The sequence below is a fragment of the Siniperca chuatsi genome, linkage group LG4, assembly GCF_020085105.1.
Source record: "Siniperca chuatsi isolate FFG_IHB_CAS linkage group LG4, ASM2008510v1, whole genome shotgun sequence".
NCBI lineage: Eukaryota > Metazoa > Chordata > Actinopteri > Centrarchiformes > Sinipercidae > Siniperca > Siniperca chuatsi.
Genome location: NC_058045.1, coordinates 17,559,652 through 17,575,695, shown reverse-complemented (window position 1 = coordinate 17,575,695; position 16,044 = coordinate 17,559,652). Strand labels below are relative to the sequence as shown.

Sequence of the window (16,044 nt, the reverse complement as noted above, 5' to 3'; positions counted from 1 at the left end):
AAGTGCTGTAATGCAAAGAAAAGTCCCCCTCTTCCCCCACAACTCTCTGCTATTTTTCTGTCTCTGACTCACACAGTGTCTCCTCACACAAACACATGCAGGCATTTTTTACCTTATCCTATGGGGCTTACCAGTTTGCAACTCACTGCAGTGTACTCACTCGTCTGTGTCTTCCACCCCCCTTCTCTTTTTTCTGTTTAGGTCTTGCTTTGAGATGTGGAGTCAGTGGAGGAATTAGCTTGACAGCTAACTTCCTTAGCACAGCCGTTGAGGTTTGAATTGTGTTACTGAGCTGTCGACTGATCTACTTTCACTTTACAGCAGAAGAGGGGCTCCAGCTCCGATCCGACAGCGTTTACTTCCTTATTTTCATCCGCTTCTTTTTTTTCTCGACTTCCTGCTTGTAGTCTCCTTTGTGTATGAGAACGGCAGAGACACAGCGAGGCTGGAGAGAGAAAACCCGTTTGACAAGCACAACAAAGACAGTCAAACCGGAGGCAGGCGGAAGGAAAAATATTGTCACAGTTGTAACGTTAATGGTAGTTAACGTTATGTCATGAGCGAGCGTTACTTATTTTGAGTTTCAGTGATAATTAACGCTATATTTGTTTAACTTTACCGCCTGAGGCAGGAAGTCATTCGGGGTACAGGTAAGGTCAGTAAGGTTACGTCATCCAACGTTCTTGTAAAAGCTAGCTAAGGCTAGCTACATTTCAGAACAAATGGCACCTAACAAAAGCAGTTCCAGTGCAGTTTCCTTTGTCACCAAGTGTTAAAAATGCTATAATTTTCATCTGCAACAGAAATATACAAAACTCACCAGAAACTACATGGGGACAGAGTCTGTGCCTGATTGTCACATTTGCATTGATGATTAGCTACATGATTAGCCACTGTTTGCATCAAAAATAAATAACGTTATGTCGAAATTTCAAAACCTTATCAGGTTGTTTGACAACACTAACGTTAGACATTTCCAAAATCCTTGACAACTTAACTTAACAACAATAATCAGTTCTGTGTGCAGTTAAGTGGGTTTTTAAGCTTTTTCTTTCTTTCTTTTTGTTTCATTTGACAAATTTATCCGACTTCCCGCGACACAAACGAAGATGGTAACCCCAACCTTATCCCTATATAACCCCAACTAACTAACCGACCACAGGGGGGAACTACTGGAAACACTATTCTAATGGGAGGGAAACACTATCTGACTTTGACACAACACCGGAAACAGCCAGTTTGTCATTTATTTATTGATTTATTAATAATATATATAAATATATAATAACAGGACATAAAAGTGCAAACTGAAAATGGGAAAAGAATAATTACAAATAAATAAACATAATAATTGCAGGTTATTGTAAATGTGTTGCACTTGTGCCAAAGAACAGGCCTGTAGGGAGTATGATTACATATTTCAATATGTGGATATGATTACATGGTTGTCTTGATGTTGTGTACTATTAAGTCATACAGTGCCTTTGTTGTTGCATAACCCGTTTTATGAACATTATTATATCTATTGTAATAGATTGAACAAACTTGGTCTCAACCAATAAAAAAACATGAAATTGCTTTGTAAGAAAGAATGTTCTATTAGAACATTATATAAAGAGCATGACCTATACTCAGAGACCTAAAATATTTGCTCATGAGACTTTGGATTTAAGAGAGATTTGAGACTTCTCCCAAAAATACGAAATTAAAAACAGAGATTTATTTCTGTTATTCAAATGTAATCATCAATGAAAAAGTTGTAATGATGCTAATTACATTATCTGGGGCCGAGATGAAACTCCTGTGGTTTCCTTGGGTGATTAGGCAAAGTGAGCGAAAGCAATATGCTGATATCACAAAATCCAATCCTATTTTCCCAGTGAGTGTTTAAATGGTGTTAATAGAAGTGCGTGTTATTGGTCATGCATACATTTATAAGAAATACAGCAAAGTGAGTGACAGCTACAAGGCCAAACGAAGATGTATTTATTATCTGGAGAAGGTTCAGCTGGAAGAGTAAACAAATTGTTAATTTTAACACTGTTGTTAATGGGGACAGTTTCTAATTATGATGTCTGCTTTCCCCTTCTGTTCATGTGCTTACCCTCCATACACCAGCACTGACAGACAATGGAGCAGGATTAGAGGTCTGGAGAGAGAGACAGAGAGATGAGGAAAAACAAGCTGTTCTCTTTAGAGAGATCTAAAGAGGCTATTGAGCTGGGCTTTACACAAGCAGTATTTGGCAAATAATTGTTGACTGTTACTCTGATTTGAATGGCACACCATAAATAACCATGGACCACGTTCCAAGTAAGCCTCCAGCATCCCCTCGATATGGATGATTATGCTGTTTTGGCCAAAGTCGTTGAGCTGTTTTGAAGAGGATCGCTCTTATAGAAAGATTGCCACCAGAAAAGATGTATTATAAGACTATGAACAGAAAGGATGACTCAATGAAAACATATTTCACTGGCAAAACCAAATTTGCCTTGGCATGAGAGTTGCTTAAGCCGTACTGATGTAATGATTAAAACTGAAACTGTGTTTCCAGAGGGCATTTAATCGTAACAGATGTATGACTCTGATTAGAGTTGTAGTTGGAATTGAGAGCACAAACTGTTTTGCAAGATCACATCCAATAATAATCGATCTTATAGTATTGAACCACACAACATGGTCAGTGTGAAGTTAAATGGTCACCTGACTTATTTTAAAATCTTTCACTGCATTAAACTCTGCTTAACAGCATCATCTTGCACACTGCATAAAACTGACAACACTTAAAGGCTCATTGACTTGCAGTTCATTAGAATAAGTACTCAACATAAATACAATACGTGGCTACTGATAGGAACTTGTTTTTCCTCTACCCAGGGGTTATAGGGAAACATGCAATAGGAGCTATGTTTGTGTACCTAAACTGTGTTTCTACAGCTCAGAATAGCCTGTGCATGGAAGTTGGCAACGCAAAGAACATCAAGCTCTCAGAAACGCCAGCCAAGAGTGAAGGGGGGAAACTTTGGCAGACAAGCAGAGCAGACAGAAAACACTTACCTAATGCCTCAGTTTTAACATTGTTTTATTGGCATGAGGTCAGTCGTTGGTCTCAAGATGAAATGTCTTTTAGTGCAACATACTGGTCTGTCTGGGGAGCACTTCTTGGAGTAAGTTAGCATGTATCCCTCGCTCTCACTCTCTCTCTCTCTTGCTCCCCCTTTATCTGTTGATATTTCATTCCGTCTCCCAGCTCCTCATTTGCCCTCTGGTTCATTCTCTGGATGCTCTTGACTTTTCCTCTCTCAACCTGTCATAGCTGTGCAACATAAAACAGAATCAATATGCTGTTTTGCAAGGTTGTTTGTGGATTCCTGAGGCCTGTCTCATGAATCAGGATAACTAAACTTTGCAGAATAAAAACTTTAACCCCTTCAAACCTGATCTGGAACATGGACTGAAGTAAAGAGAGATGGATTGGGTTTTGCCAAGGTGCAGTTGCCTAGGTGCCAGCTAAATTAGTAACCCCTGATTTGGTGTGTGTGTGTGTGTGTGTGTGTGTGTGTGTGTGTGTGTGTGTGTGTGTTTGAAGGGCAAGGTAGAGGAAGAACAGCTGTCAAGACTGATCAGAGGCAGTGAGCAGTGAGATAAAGGTGAGGGAAGAAGAAAAGAGCACAATTTGTGCAATGAGAGCAAATATGAAGGACAGAGATACAGAGCAGGATTTTCTAAAAATGTTGTCATCCAAGACATTGTAAAATCAAGATCTTACAGTATTCTCCCAAGAATACAAATATGTACTCAAAGCACATTCAATGTGTGAATGTAAAACTATGTTACATTATTATTATTATTACATACATTATTTGCCACCAATCAAAATACACCTAGCTGTCAGTTTATAGACTGCATTAGGTAAAATTAACTATAGTAATTCTAATTTGATACTAAATCTAATACAACAGTCCGGCATTAAATCCTACCTTTTATGAAGGTTCTAATGTTCAGTTTTTGTTTGTAGCTGTTTTAGAGAGGTGTTGATTCAACTTCATTTTGGAGGCTGTAGTTTGTGGTGCTTTTGCACTCTATACAATCTATGTATTTCTAATATTTAGTCTGCCCATACCAAAATAAATTGGGTGCCTTAGTTTCATTTATCTAACACCAAATATGGTATGTCAGTTCACTTTAGTAAACAACATGATGGCACTATAATTAAAGGATTTAAGTTAACCCCTTTCAAATAAGGTATGCCCTGTGTCCAGAAAACAGTTGACAAGAATGTTAATTTGTATAAATGTAAGTTTACATTTATACAAATTGTAGAAAGTACCTGCTTTTCTTCCTCCTGCTAATTCCTAATCAGGGTCATAGGCCTAGAATCTATCCCAGCATGTGTTCCAGCCATTGGTTCCAACCCCCTTAGTCGATTATAGGACCATAGCTGTCATAAATTAGACAATCTTTATATTATGAATCATATGACAGCCAAATGTACTTATAATGACATGGTAAAATAAAAATATCAGACAACCTCAGTGTAAAATGTAAAAAAAGTACAGTTGTTGGTTATCTGAATACATACATACATACACACACACTGGTTTATTTGCTGAGCACCTTAGCAGAATTCAAAAGTTTCTATTTCTACTTTCCTCCATCTAACCAAAACCTGTAATGTCTGTCTCAGAACTAAGGTCATCCATTTTTATATTGTTATACTGCAGCCTCTATTTCACTTTTTTTTTAATTGGACACTCTATCATAAATATGTCCTGAATGCATTATCATATGTATCACACAAAGCACCAACTCATTACTGTCTGCTGCCAAAGGGATATCTAGACTAATATCTCTCTCTCTCGCTCTTGCTCTCTCAGTTCAATTGGGCTTTATTAGTATGGGAAACAGATGTTATCATTGCCAAAGCATGTGTGAAATGAAATAAAAACATATACATAAAGACATGCTATTGAAATATATACATATAGGTAAGATAATAATAATAATAATTTAAACAAGAATTGCAGACTTGCAGTTAAAAATACAAATAAGTGAAAACTGCATACAAATTGCAACATATTTTTTATTTCAATTGCCAGATTGTGGTCCCTGAGCCTGTACTTGGTTAGGATCTGTCTCTGCTTTCTGACTCTTTTCTGGCCTCAGCTCTCGGGTTTGGAGGGCTTTGGAATGGAGGGTGTCAAGGAGGCTAGATTTAAGGTGATTAAAACATTTGAGCGCTCTCTTTTGAATGTTAATTTTCAGTGGGTATCTAATTCTGCTCTACATGCATTTGTTGGTGTTTTTCTGTGTAAATGTAAAATTAAATAATTCTGCATGTAAAGATTCTGTTGGATGCTTGTCCCAACGGGCATAGCTATGACTTCACTACCATACAGTGCAAATGGGCTGGATGACACTATCAAATATTTAAAGCCAAATTTTACTTGGAATTTGGAAACTAAAAAATGTTTCTCTTAATTGCATTTAGAGCTCTTTGAGCTTTTTCTTTTAGTGCATTCACTGCCATGTTGAAACTCCCTGATGCTGTTATGGTTATACCAAGGTAGCTATAAATCATACTGTGTTCAATGATATGATTATTAATGGTAATCTGGGGCGTTTTTGAAAAATCATGACATTAGGTTTCTTCATATTTACTGCCAGGGCCCAGTTCTGACAGTACTTTTCTACTATGTCCAGCTGTTGCTGTAGTCCTTGTTCAGTAGGAGACAGTAGAGCAAGGTCATCAGCGTAAAACAGAGACTTCACCTCTGTCCAGGAGGGAGAGGCCAGGAGCAGCACACTGACCCCACTTTACAGCAAGTTCATTTATATATACAATATATTAAAGTCAGACTTAAATTGCAGCCCTGACGAACACCTCTTCTCTGGGTGGAGGATTCAGTTTGTTTGTCTCCGATTTTAACAGCACACTTAATTTCCAAATACACTGATTTAACCAGATCATACATCTTGCCCCCTATACCACAATGTAGAAGTCTATAATAGAGCCCTTCATGCCAAATAGAGTTGAAAGATTTCTTGAAGTCAATAAAACAATCTGTCTCTCTCTCACCTTCTTCTTCTTCTCTCTCTCTCTCATAGAGAACTTTTTGGATTGCTCCCTCGTGAAAACAGAAATACTCAAGTATGCAAGAGAGGGTGGAGGCTGAGAAGAATGCCACTTCCCACAATGTTGGTTGGGTGAATCTGAGTTTAGATTTGAAAAATTGAAGTGTGTACTTACAAGAATGTGGGGTTTCACACCTTTGGGATGAAGACAGTTTTGTTTTTTTCTGAACTGAGGGAGTTTTGCTGGTCCTTGCTTCTCTAAGGGGCTAAAATTGGTGTTTATTGTCATGATGTTTAGAGAGTCAATGTCCCCCATAAGGATAAAAAAAAGATGCATGTGTTTGTGCATGCATTACCGAGATTCTGACATTACGAGCAGTATAGCCCGTCACAGATGATTATTCACAGTCTTCTCTTAATTAACCCATGTAAGACTATTATGAGTTGCAAAGTCTCTTTATGGCCCTCTCCTCTATTCCCTAGAAACACAGAATCAATATCCAGCTTTGGGGCTGTAGCCTTCCATCAATAAGTCATTTAATCAATAATCCCCAGAGAATACTGCCTCGCGTCTGTTTTTATAAGCCCAGGTTTTACGTTGGACTACAGTACTAGAAGCAAACGGACAGAATGAGTAGTTAGAGAAAGTCAGTGGGTTATCTGAACGAAACTATTGAATTATGACTCTTTGAGTGTGTATATGAGCAATGAAACCATTTTAATTGTGACAAAAAATGCATCAGTAGTGATTTTTTTCACTTACAGTAGATGATACCGAAAGACCAATAAGGAACAATATGCATTTTTCTATTATTTATGTATCTTTATTAAAATCTCTGAGAAAATGATTTTGCTTTTGCTTTTTTTCACTGCCCTTTTATACAGTATATCTTTTGATAAAATTCCTGTGCACCTTTTGTGCACACTATTTTTCAAGTCTCGATGAAGTGAAACTCACTTTAAGGCTTAGACACTGAAGCATGATATCAGATGGACAGTCAGACATGAAGTGGGACTGAACACACAAAGCAGATGAACCAGTGAATCCATCATCACTGCCTTGGCATATATTCCCTCACTGTGCCCCATCCTTGCCTTCCACTGCTTGATCCAAACACTGCTCTTATCAGCCTCTTACACACACTCTGTAACCACGGTAACTGTAACCACTAGTCGTAGGCCAGTGATGTGCAACCAGCAGTTTCCTACAGGGTTCACGCTCCACTTTTGCTCAGAGCTGCAGAAATAGGGTGTCAGGGGGACGACGGTAATAACGCTGTTCTGAATCAAACATGCAGCACAGCTAATATGATGACTTTGAATTCTCACTGCACAGTTCAGTGTGTGGAAGCAATTAAACTTGTAAGGCTTGTATTCCTGAAGCAAATTGAAATGTATCATACATCAGTAGTCCTTTCATTCATTGGTTACACATGGGAGAGAATTTCAGGCAGTATAGACAGATTACTTTTTAAAATTTGTTTTGAACATATAGCTTAGCTTGAGAAACAGTTGGGAAGTTGAAAGAACCAGGTAATAAGACATACCTGCACCTTATTATCCTCTCCTTTTATTTGATTGAAATTGTATATGGCATCATGTTCAAAAGCAAGGCTGTGAATGAACAAATAAATCATTGCATACCACACACATTCCCAGACAAAAGAAAGTCAAAGGGAAAAAAATGAGGGAAAAATTACCTTTTCATTATTTTACAATCTTCTAATGAAAATATTGTTTTTCTAATCCTTTTAAATAACTCCACGCTCTGATCATGCCAAAACATAGACAAAATAAGAAAAAGTGCATCTTATTTCAATTTCTATTAGCTCACACAAAGTGATTTAGCAACACAGCCAGTTATACCAACATAACATCTAGTTTCCAGATGTGGAGGCACACCTCTGGACACATGGATCTTTTCCTCTTTTAGTAGTTTTTAGGGAATACTCATTTCTTCTATCATCAGCTCTACAAGACAATGAATTGTGGAAATGTGTCGTTGGGTTTGGACCTCTCTGTGTTCCAGTCCTCAATGGGAGAGGTCTGTTGGCTGAAGAAGTGAAAGTTAACTCAATCTGCAAGCTTGGAAAGGTGATCTGTGTATAGACAGTAGCTTTTATCTTAGGAAGTGGTCATCCTTGAACTTACTGTTGGATTTATGCCCACAAGAGAGATTTTGTAATGGACTTTGAGAACAGAGCTGCATGTAGTAGTAAAGTGTTCTTGTCAAGGAGTCGCAATTGTGAATATGCAGTACAGCAGATATAAATATGTACCAAATATATCGTAGCACAAATAAGTTGCCACAGTCCGGTGATGTCTCTTTTAAAGGTGAATTCATGTTTCTGGACTGAAATTCTGATGGTTATCATGGCTGGTCAGGTTTTCTGTGCATAATTTGGCCTCTACCAACTGTCACAAAAATCGTACAGAGCACAGGTGCTTATAGTGTAAGCAGGCAGACTATGCAAAACATTGTGAATCTTGACACAAGATGTGGCGCACTTCTGGATTGCCAGTGACGCTGCTTTTACTGTACTGTGCATGGCGCGGGGGGGGGGGGACCTTTTCCACCTCAGGAAACTTTGCTTTATTAGCACACACATAGCTACACATAGAGCAATGCATTGACATAAACCCTTTGTGCTGTCATGTTTAAATATTTGTTTAGTTAATAACAAAATTAGAAGTAACTAAACTTGTCACATGTGAATATTCTCAAATAAATACCCTAATATGTCTGGACTTTTATGTCTTAAGTTAGAAGAAGATTTTCTGTTTCATAAAGTAGCCCTGTCCTAATCTGGTTAAGATCTGTTGGATGTAGATTGATACTCTCTTCTCCTAGAGGAAGAAAAAAGTGAGTCAAACACAATGGGAGGTTTGTCTGAGGTTATTTTTTGGCTTTACTCATGACCATGCTCATTTTCCTGCTCCATCTGTGCTTCATCAATAGAAAACAAATGTGCACTTGCCACACTTTGAAACTGAGGAAGAGGTTATGTAAATAAAAATATGGCTGCAAATTGAAATTATCATCAAATTTAAGTTGCATGCAAGAATACTCACGTAAGCGTTCACACAGTGCTGAGATTAATGGCCTCTGTCCAACAGTCATGCGTGCTTGGCCACAGCTGGACCACTGTCTGCCATGACATCATAGCGGAGGACACAGAGCAGATAATTGGCACTATATAACAATGACATGCAGTGTTTTCCTCTGTGGTCCTTCTCAGCAGGCCTCTAAACGTGGACGCCGGGTCACAATGCTCCTCTGTGCCCCTTGACGTATGGCATCCTGGCACTAATGTGGCCCTGGAAAATTCTCAGTATGAATACCCGTGCCAAAGGCCTTCGAACCTTCCAAATCCAGGGATGGTGTCTTCTGGGGCTCACGCTTGATTCTCTGGGACTCAGCTTACAAAATACTGAAAGAGAGACAGCTCTAAGGTGTTTAGTGAAATAGACAGAGCATGTGAGGAAAAGAAAAAAGACACCTTTGAATAGTTAAAAATTGGCCTGTTCCAACTGGGCAAGAAATACAGTACTTGGCTGTCAAAACAATCAGGCTTTCACAACTTTGAGTGTGCTGATGATGATTTAAGGGTTTCCACACACCAGAAATAGGAAACACATTTCCCACAGAAACCTGACAACCAGTCTTTAAAGCAAAGCCTTTATCTTTTCATGTTGAAGCTGACCTCTTAAGTAATTTCATTTGTGTCTAGCATTTATCTCAAGGTAACCCCGCACCTGTCAGTCAAAAGGTGACAGGTGCGGGAACCTTATTCCTTTCCCTGACAGAGTGGAAATGCGGTGGATGGGGGAAGATGAGGGAGTGAGACTGCATTTGGCACAATTGCTGAGGTAATTACAGATTTAAAGGCGAAAGAGAATCACACAATGTTCACTCAAACAACTTCGCCTGAGGCCAACAAAATGGAGGAGAATCTTTTGTGTGTGTGTGTGTTGCCAACGTGACTGACGGAGTGGTGAGAAAGAAGACAGGACAGAGAAGAAGAGTGGGTTAAAGGGAGGGTAGAAGCAGAGAATGGTTTTTGCAAAAGGGTGGGGTAATCTGGAGGGGAGAGAAGAACAGTGAATGAAAGGATGGAGATTGAATTTCATCTTCACAGGCGAGAACACTGCCTGCGAGCAAACAAAAGGATGAAAAGATGACCTGCTGCTGTTCCCTGACTGACGGTTGGACAGTTCCCCATCTTCCTGATGGCAGCCCCTCCCTCTGTTGCTGAGTCTCCCACTGCCAGTGTCCAATATCAACTCTTAAAACAATTATTGGACTGCCAGAGGGTGGACATAGCGCCGAGTCAGCAAACAAGCGTGGGACACTACCTGTCACAGAGCGTGGAGGCAGCTGAGGAGAAGGACATAGGATGACAAGGAAAGGGGGAGGGAAACAGAAAGAATGGATGAATCATTTTAAAAATGGAAATCTAATGACAGTTAAGCCGCTTATTAATTTGGGACTGTGTGTGTGTGAGTGTGTTTGTACATGTGTGCTTGTGCGGTCTGTTTGTCCTCTGTCTTTGAGGGAATACAGCACTAGTCACAGCAAAAGCAGATTATGAGATTAAGTGGTGTGCTTCTAGGAAATAAATAAAAAAGTGGTAGATGAATGAATACAGTAAATACAATAACGCTAGAAGGAAATCATTCTTAATTGAACTTGTGTGTGTATGTATAGGGGGATTGTGGGTGTAAAGTATGAATGAGTCATGTTGTTTGCATATGCATTCCTGTATAATATTGTACAGTATGTTGCGTCACGTGACATAAAGGGGGCAGCAGGGTTACCGTCACCGTTTTTGTAAAGGCTTTGCCAAGAGCCTGGAAATGAATTGCTAAATCAGTAGGATTGATAATCGGCTCTGGGTGGGAAATAACCTGCAGAGAATCAAAATTACTTTGCTTTTATCTCCTGTGCTTACAGAGTTGCCCGTCCTGCTCAAGATTTCCTCGCAAGTACACCACATAATTCCATGGGATTAAATTGTTTTTACATGGAACATGTGTTGCATCACAGTAGAGGAATTTGTAAACCATGGTAAATATGAAATCAGGGCTTTGATGTTAACCACTGCAGGGCCAACTATCTGCCTTTTTCCTACTTCCTCCGTTTCTGTCTCTTTCTTTACCCCCTCTCTGGTTCTCTCTGTGTGTTTAGAAATAGGATCTTATAGCCTAAATTGAAAATGGGACTGCTCCACAACACTCAACACATGGCAGCAGATGTGTGGCAGTATGTGAGAGGGGGAGGGCAAAAGGAAAATGAGACAGAGGGAGAGAGAGACTGAAGGAAAGAGACAGAGAGAGGAAAGGGAATAGTAGGAGGAGGGAAGATAAAGATGACAAAGGTAGAGAGAGGAAGAGAGAGAGAAAGGAAGGGACTATACAGACAGGACTACAGAGGAGGAAGAAAGATGAGAGACTGAGAGGGGAGGTAAGAGGAATGGAGAGGAGTTTAGAGGCTCTCAAACACTTTGCACTCCCAGCACACCAGATGCCACATTCTGTCTGGCACAGTGATCTGTGGGTCTGCTCTATTTATACCCTCACTGTGTCACTTCAGGGCCAGCACAACACTCACAACGCACATACACACACATCTAGCATCAGGCTTTTGCAGCTTTGAATGCAAGGACTGAAATGAGTCAGGTTAGAGAAGCTCCCTGCAAGGGGTAGAGATGGAAACAATGTAAACAATGACAGAGACAAACTGGGAACAGGATAGTTCCCAGTTTGTGTATATATATATATATATATATATATATATGTATATATATATATATATATATATATATATATATATATATATATATATATATATATACAGTATTTTTAATGGATATTGTATGCCTGTAGAAGTCTTGAAAGTTCAATTTCAAAGTTCCTCTGAAACTTGCATGTGAGAGAAGATAAAGATACAGATTTTGCTTTTCATTAATGCCTGGCTGGTTTTAGTTGGCAGGCCAGGCCATGAGAAAAGGGAGAGTGAACAAACAGTGGTCTGATTAAGCAGCGGGTGGAGTGGAGCCTTTTGGATCGCCAAGGATACTGGGAATAACAGCCACAAGTTACATCAGCTTTCCACCTTAATAATGAGTAGAGTTGGGCAACTCAAAGAGGAAAATCTTAGTGAGTGTTAAAATAGAAAATTAAGGGGCGGAGGGAATGAGAAAAGGAAATAAATTTGGACATTTAAAGCTGCAGCAACAAATATAGTTCCATATGATCTCTTCTATAAAAGTGTGAGGTTCATTTCTAGCATTACAGTATATTGATTACATGAATCATCACGCAACTTTATTACTCACGTGGGCAGAAGGAAAGCTTGATAACAGCACAACTTTAATTCAATAAGCAGTAACACTGTGGACAAAAGCAGGGTGTCTTTTCTATATGTGTAATCTCATCTGTGAAGCTATGTTGCATTGTTAAGAGGCATGTTAAATGGCCTTTGTTTGTAATCAGTCAGCCCAAATGTTATAGAAGCAAAGCAGGGTTCATTACACATCCGGCTCAGAGAAACGACATCACTCCACACATCCATCAACCCCTCACACACGTGGGCCCCTGCAATATAACACTACATGGTTGGGAACGGATGGTGCGCTCACACACACAAATACAAACCCACACACATATACAAATATAGATAGATGCACGTCCACACACTCGAACATTTGTCTGTGACCTATGATGTTATATGCAAAGTCACACAAACAAATTCTAATAGCTCAGAAGGAGGTGGCATTTAAGAACAAGAGGAATATTTTATGCAAGTGCAATAAAAAAGCTTGGAGGCAATCTTTGAAGGGTCACCTTTGATATTATGAAAAATGAAAGGCTAAATCATGTCTGCAATAGTTCTGTGGGTCTGTCGATGTGTGAGAATAAGAGAGGCAAACTTCAAAGATGCAAACCGACACATGCAACTGGTCATATAGGTTACGAAAAATTAAATGAAAGTTAAGATAACTGTGTGTGTGACTGTGTGTAAACCACGGAGTGAGCATTCCAGCTATCAGAGGCACAGAGGGGAAGAGAGATGCATATGTGTGCACCAGTGAGCGTAGGAGAGAACAACAACAAACTCCTCCTCCTCTTTGAAGCAGACCCTATCACCTTCCCACCCCCCCTCCGCTCCCCCCTCCACTGTCCATCAGCAAGTCATAAATCCAGGCTCTCATCTGCCGATGTGCCTCTGAAGTTCAGGAATGCCCGAGTGGGATTCGAGGCCCGGTGAGTTATGGGAATACCTGGGAGGGTGAAGGGGGGACAGGGAGTGAAGGGGGTGTCAGGCATCCTCATACCTATGAAGGGCAACATGTTGACAGCCAGCAAGGCTGATGGATTAGTTCTAGTGGTCAACTATCTTAAGTGTGGGTAATATGCCTTTGAATCACGGAATAAGCATGGAATACAAGCCTGCTTACAGCATGCACGAACCCACATGCACCTATTGTTTTTACCAGATGGGAACACAAGCATGTAATACAGTCCAGCGGCAACTTCAGATGGAAAGAAATTGCAAAGAATTCTGGGATGGCAGAGAGAGGGGTGTTTTTGAAAAGGCTGAGGGTTATAAAAACAGACCATGGCTGGGGTCATGGCCTGGCCTGACTCTGTCGTTCCTGCACAGCAAGCTCAGATTCTTAAGTCTGCACGCTCAAAGTCACCCATCTACCCATCCCTGGTGTTTGAATCTGTGTACCAGGTATGTCCTTGGCTCTCTTTCAGTCTCCTGCTATTTGTTACATATACTGTATGTATGGGTGTGTTGAGTGTAGACCTACAACTGTTGTTTTCATCATTGATTAATCTTTCCATTATTTGAGTCTATAAAATGTCAGAAAACAATAATAAAATGTTCTTCACACTTTCCAGCTTTCTATTCTCACATGGCAAATATGCAGTTTACTATAATAACGATGGCAGATTTACCACTGGGTACTTGATTTCAGATTTAATTTCTAGCTGGCAACCGTCAATTCTGCTGGCTGAAATGACAACTGTTGCTGTCAGATTTTATCCGCTCTAGCTAGCTAACTAATTAAGCTAATGTTAGATTCATGAATTGGTTGAAAACGCTGACTCGTTTTAAAACGAGAATCCTGTAAAAGGTTCTTAGACGTGTTATTGTGCTAAAAGACTGAATATGCTGAGAATAAAGCTGCATGTCCCCTGCAAATCTTCACCAGTTGATGATCAATATAGAAGACAAAGAAATAAGATAAATTTTGTATTTTGCCACAGAACGATCTAACAATACTTATTAGGCTATAAGTATTGTAAGGAAATATATGAGATCAGACTGTTATTTCTTTCTTTTCTTTCCCTGTTTGGCTGCTTAACCCACATACTTGTTTGTATTTTCAAACAGTATGTTTTCATGTACAGTAGACATAATGTTGAAATGTAAACTCCACCAATGTAAAGAGCAGGACAGAGCAGCTAACTTTACCCTAAACACTGATAGCCTCCTGGACACACAGTGTGGAAATACTACACAGTGTATGTGCTAGTCGTGACCAGGGATTTTATAAATGTAACCTGTAATCTCATTATGTAAATTATGTGCTCCTTGGTAAACTAGTAATCCAGAAATGCTAATGATTGCAGTTTACGTTAACCACACTGTTTAATCCATTCCTTTTGCTCTTGTATTTATTTTTGGAATTATTAAAAAAACAAGACACTACCCTTTAAACTCTTAAAATGCTGAGTATCTCTGTTAGCCTCATGTATACCGCTTCAACATGTGGAGAAATCCAAAGCTTGACAGGCCTGCTGTGCCAGGTAGTTACAGTTGTTAAGATATGATTAGGTCATCACTGTTCGGGGGACGGGTTTAGTGATCTGCCAATGTCCCAGTGTCATAGTTTTGGGGTTTTGTCCTGTTTCCTGTTTAATTTTGAAGTGTTGTTCTCTCCTCGTGTGTCTTGTTGTTTTACTTCCTGACTTTGTTTGCTTTCCCCTCCAGTTTAGATTGTTTACCCCACCCTGATTAATTGCACCTGTGTCTCGTTGTCTCTCCTACCTAAGTGTATTTAGTCCGAGGTTTGTCCTTTGTTCGGTGTCAGTTCATCGTTGTCAATTGCATTTTCAGTTGTATATTGTACCCATGTCAAGCATCCCAGCCTTGTTCTAATGTTTTTGTTCTTTGCTTTTCATGAACCTTCCCCGTGAATTGGACTTTTGGACTTTTCTGCAGGCCTTTAGATTTGTTTGCCCATGCTGGACTGCTTTCCCAGTTTAAACCTTGCCTGCCTCATCATACCCGTAAACCCTCTGTACAATTTCTGTTGCCATTAAATCAGTGAACTTTACCAGCTCTGCCTCGTGTCTGCATTTGGGTCCTACTCCCTTGTGTTCCCTGTTTCCCTGTGTGACACTCATATGACACCCAGAGCCCAAGGTGACATGCTTGTTTTGTTGGACGAACAGTCCATATCCCAAAGATATTAAATTTTCAAAACAGACATACATTAATCCAATAACAAAATTAATTTTCCATTGATCAACAAGTCAATTGTTCAACTAAAATTTTAGTATGTGTGTCCTTTTGTGTGTGCTTAAGGGTCTGGAATTGAAGCCATGAAGATGACATGACCATTGCTCCCTGTTACCTCCACACATGACAGGCAAAGCAGGAGGAACATAAAAGTCAACACACAAATGAATAAATCACTTTATTGCACTCTCTTTGCCCTTGCTGGAGATGTCTGTTTTCTGTCTTAGTGCATCTCACAGCCAATCTCTATACCTTTCCATTTCCTGATGGGAGGCCATCAATTTTGCCATTAAAATTGAGTTATATACAGTAGCTCATCTCAATGATATATTTTGAACCCCAAGTGTTCAATAAACCCCCCTCTTTTCTCTTTTAAAGGATAAATGATATAGAATAAATGGGGTGGTTCAAAAATTGAAGGGGTAGGAAAA

General features: G+C 39.6%; 1 protein-coding gene and 1 long non-coding RNA gene across 5 annotated transcripts in view; one reads left to right on the top strand and one right to left on the bottom strand.

Annotated features, from left to right (window-relative positions):
• The window catches only part of trim44 (tripartite motif containing 44), a 45,570-nt gene extending 44,779 nt beyond the window's left edge, over positions 1-791 (bottom strand). For 2 of the 4 annotated variants that reach the window (XR_006377607.1, XM_044192313.1), the window contains exon 1: positions 132-626. The gene's annotated coding sequence lies outside the window, so the exon portion shown is untranslated. Of the gene's footprint in view, positions 1-131 lie in introns of all 4 variants that reach the window. The other 2 variants (XM_044192311.1, XM_044192312.1) reach the window with 2 other exon arrangements.
• Positions 520-6,923, top strand: LOC122874441. The gene is made up of 2 exons (XR_006377608.1): positions 520-650; positions 6,109-6,923. It is a non-coding gene; the product is annotated as an uncharacterized LOC122874441 (long non-coding RNA).
• Positions 6,924-16,044: the final 9,121 nt, after the last annotated feature.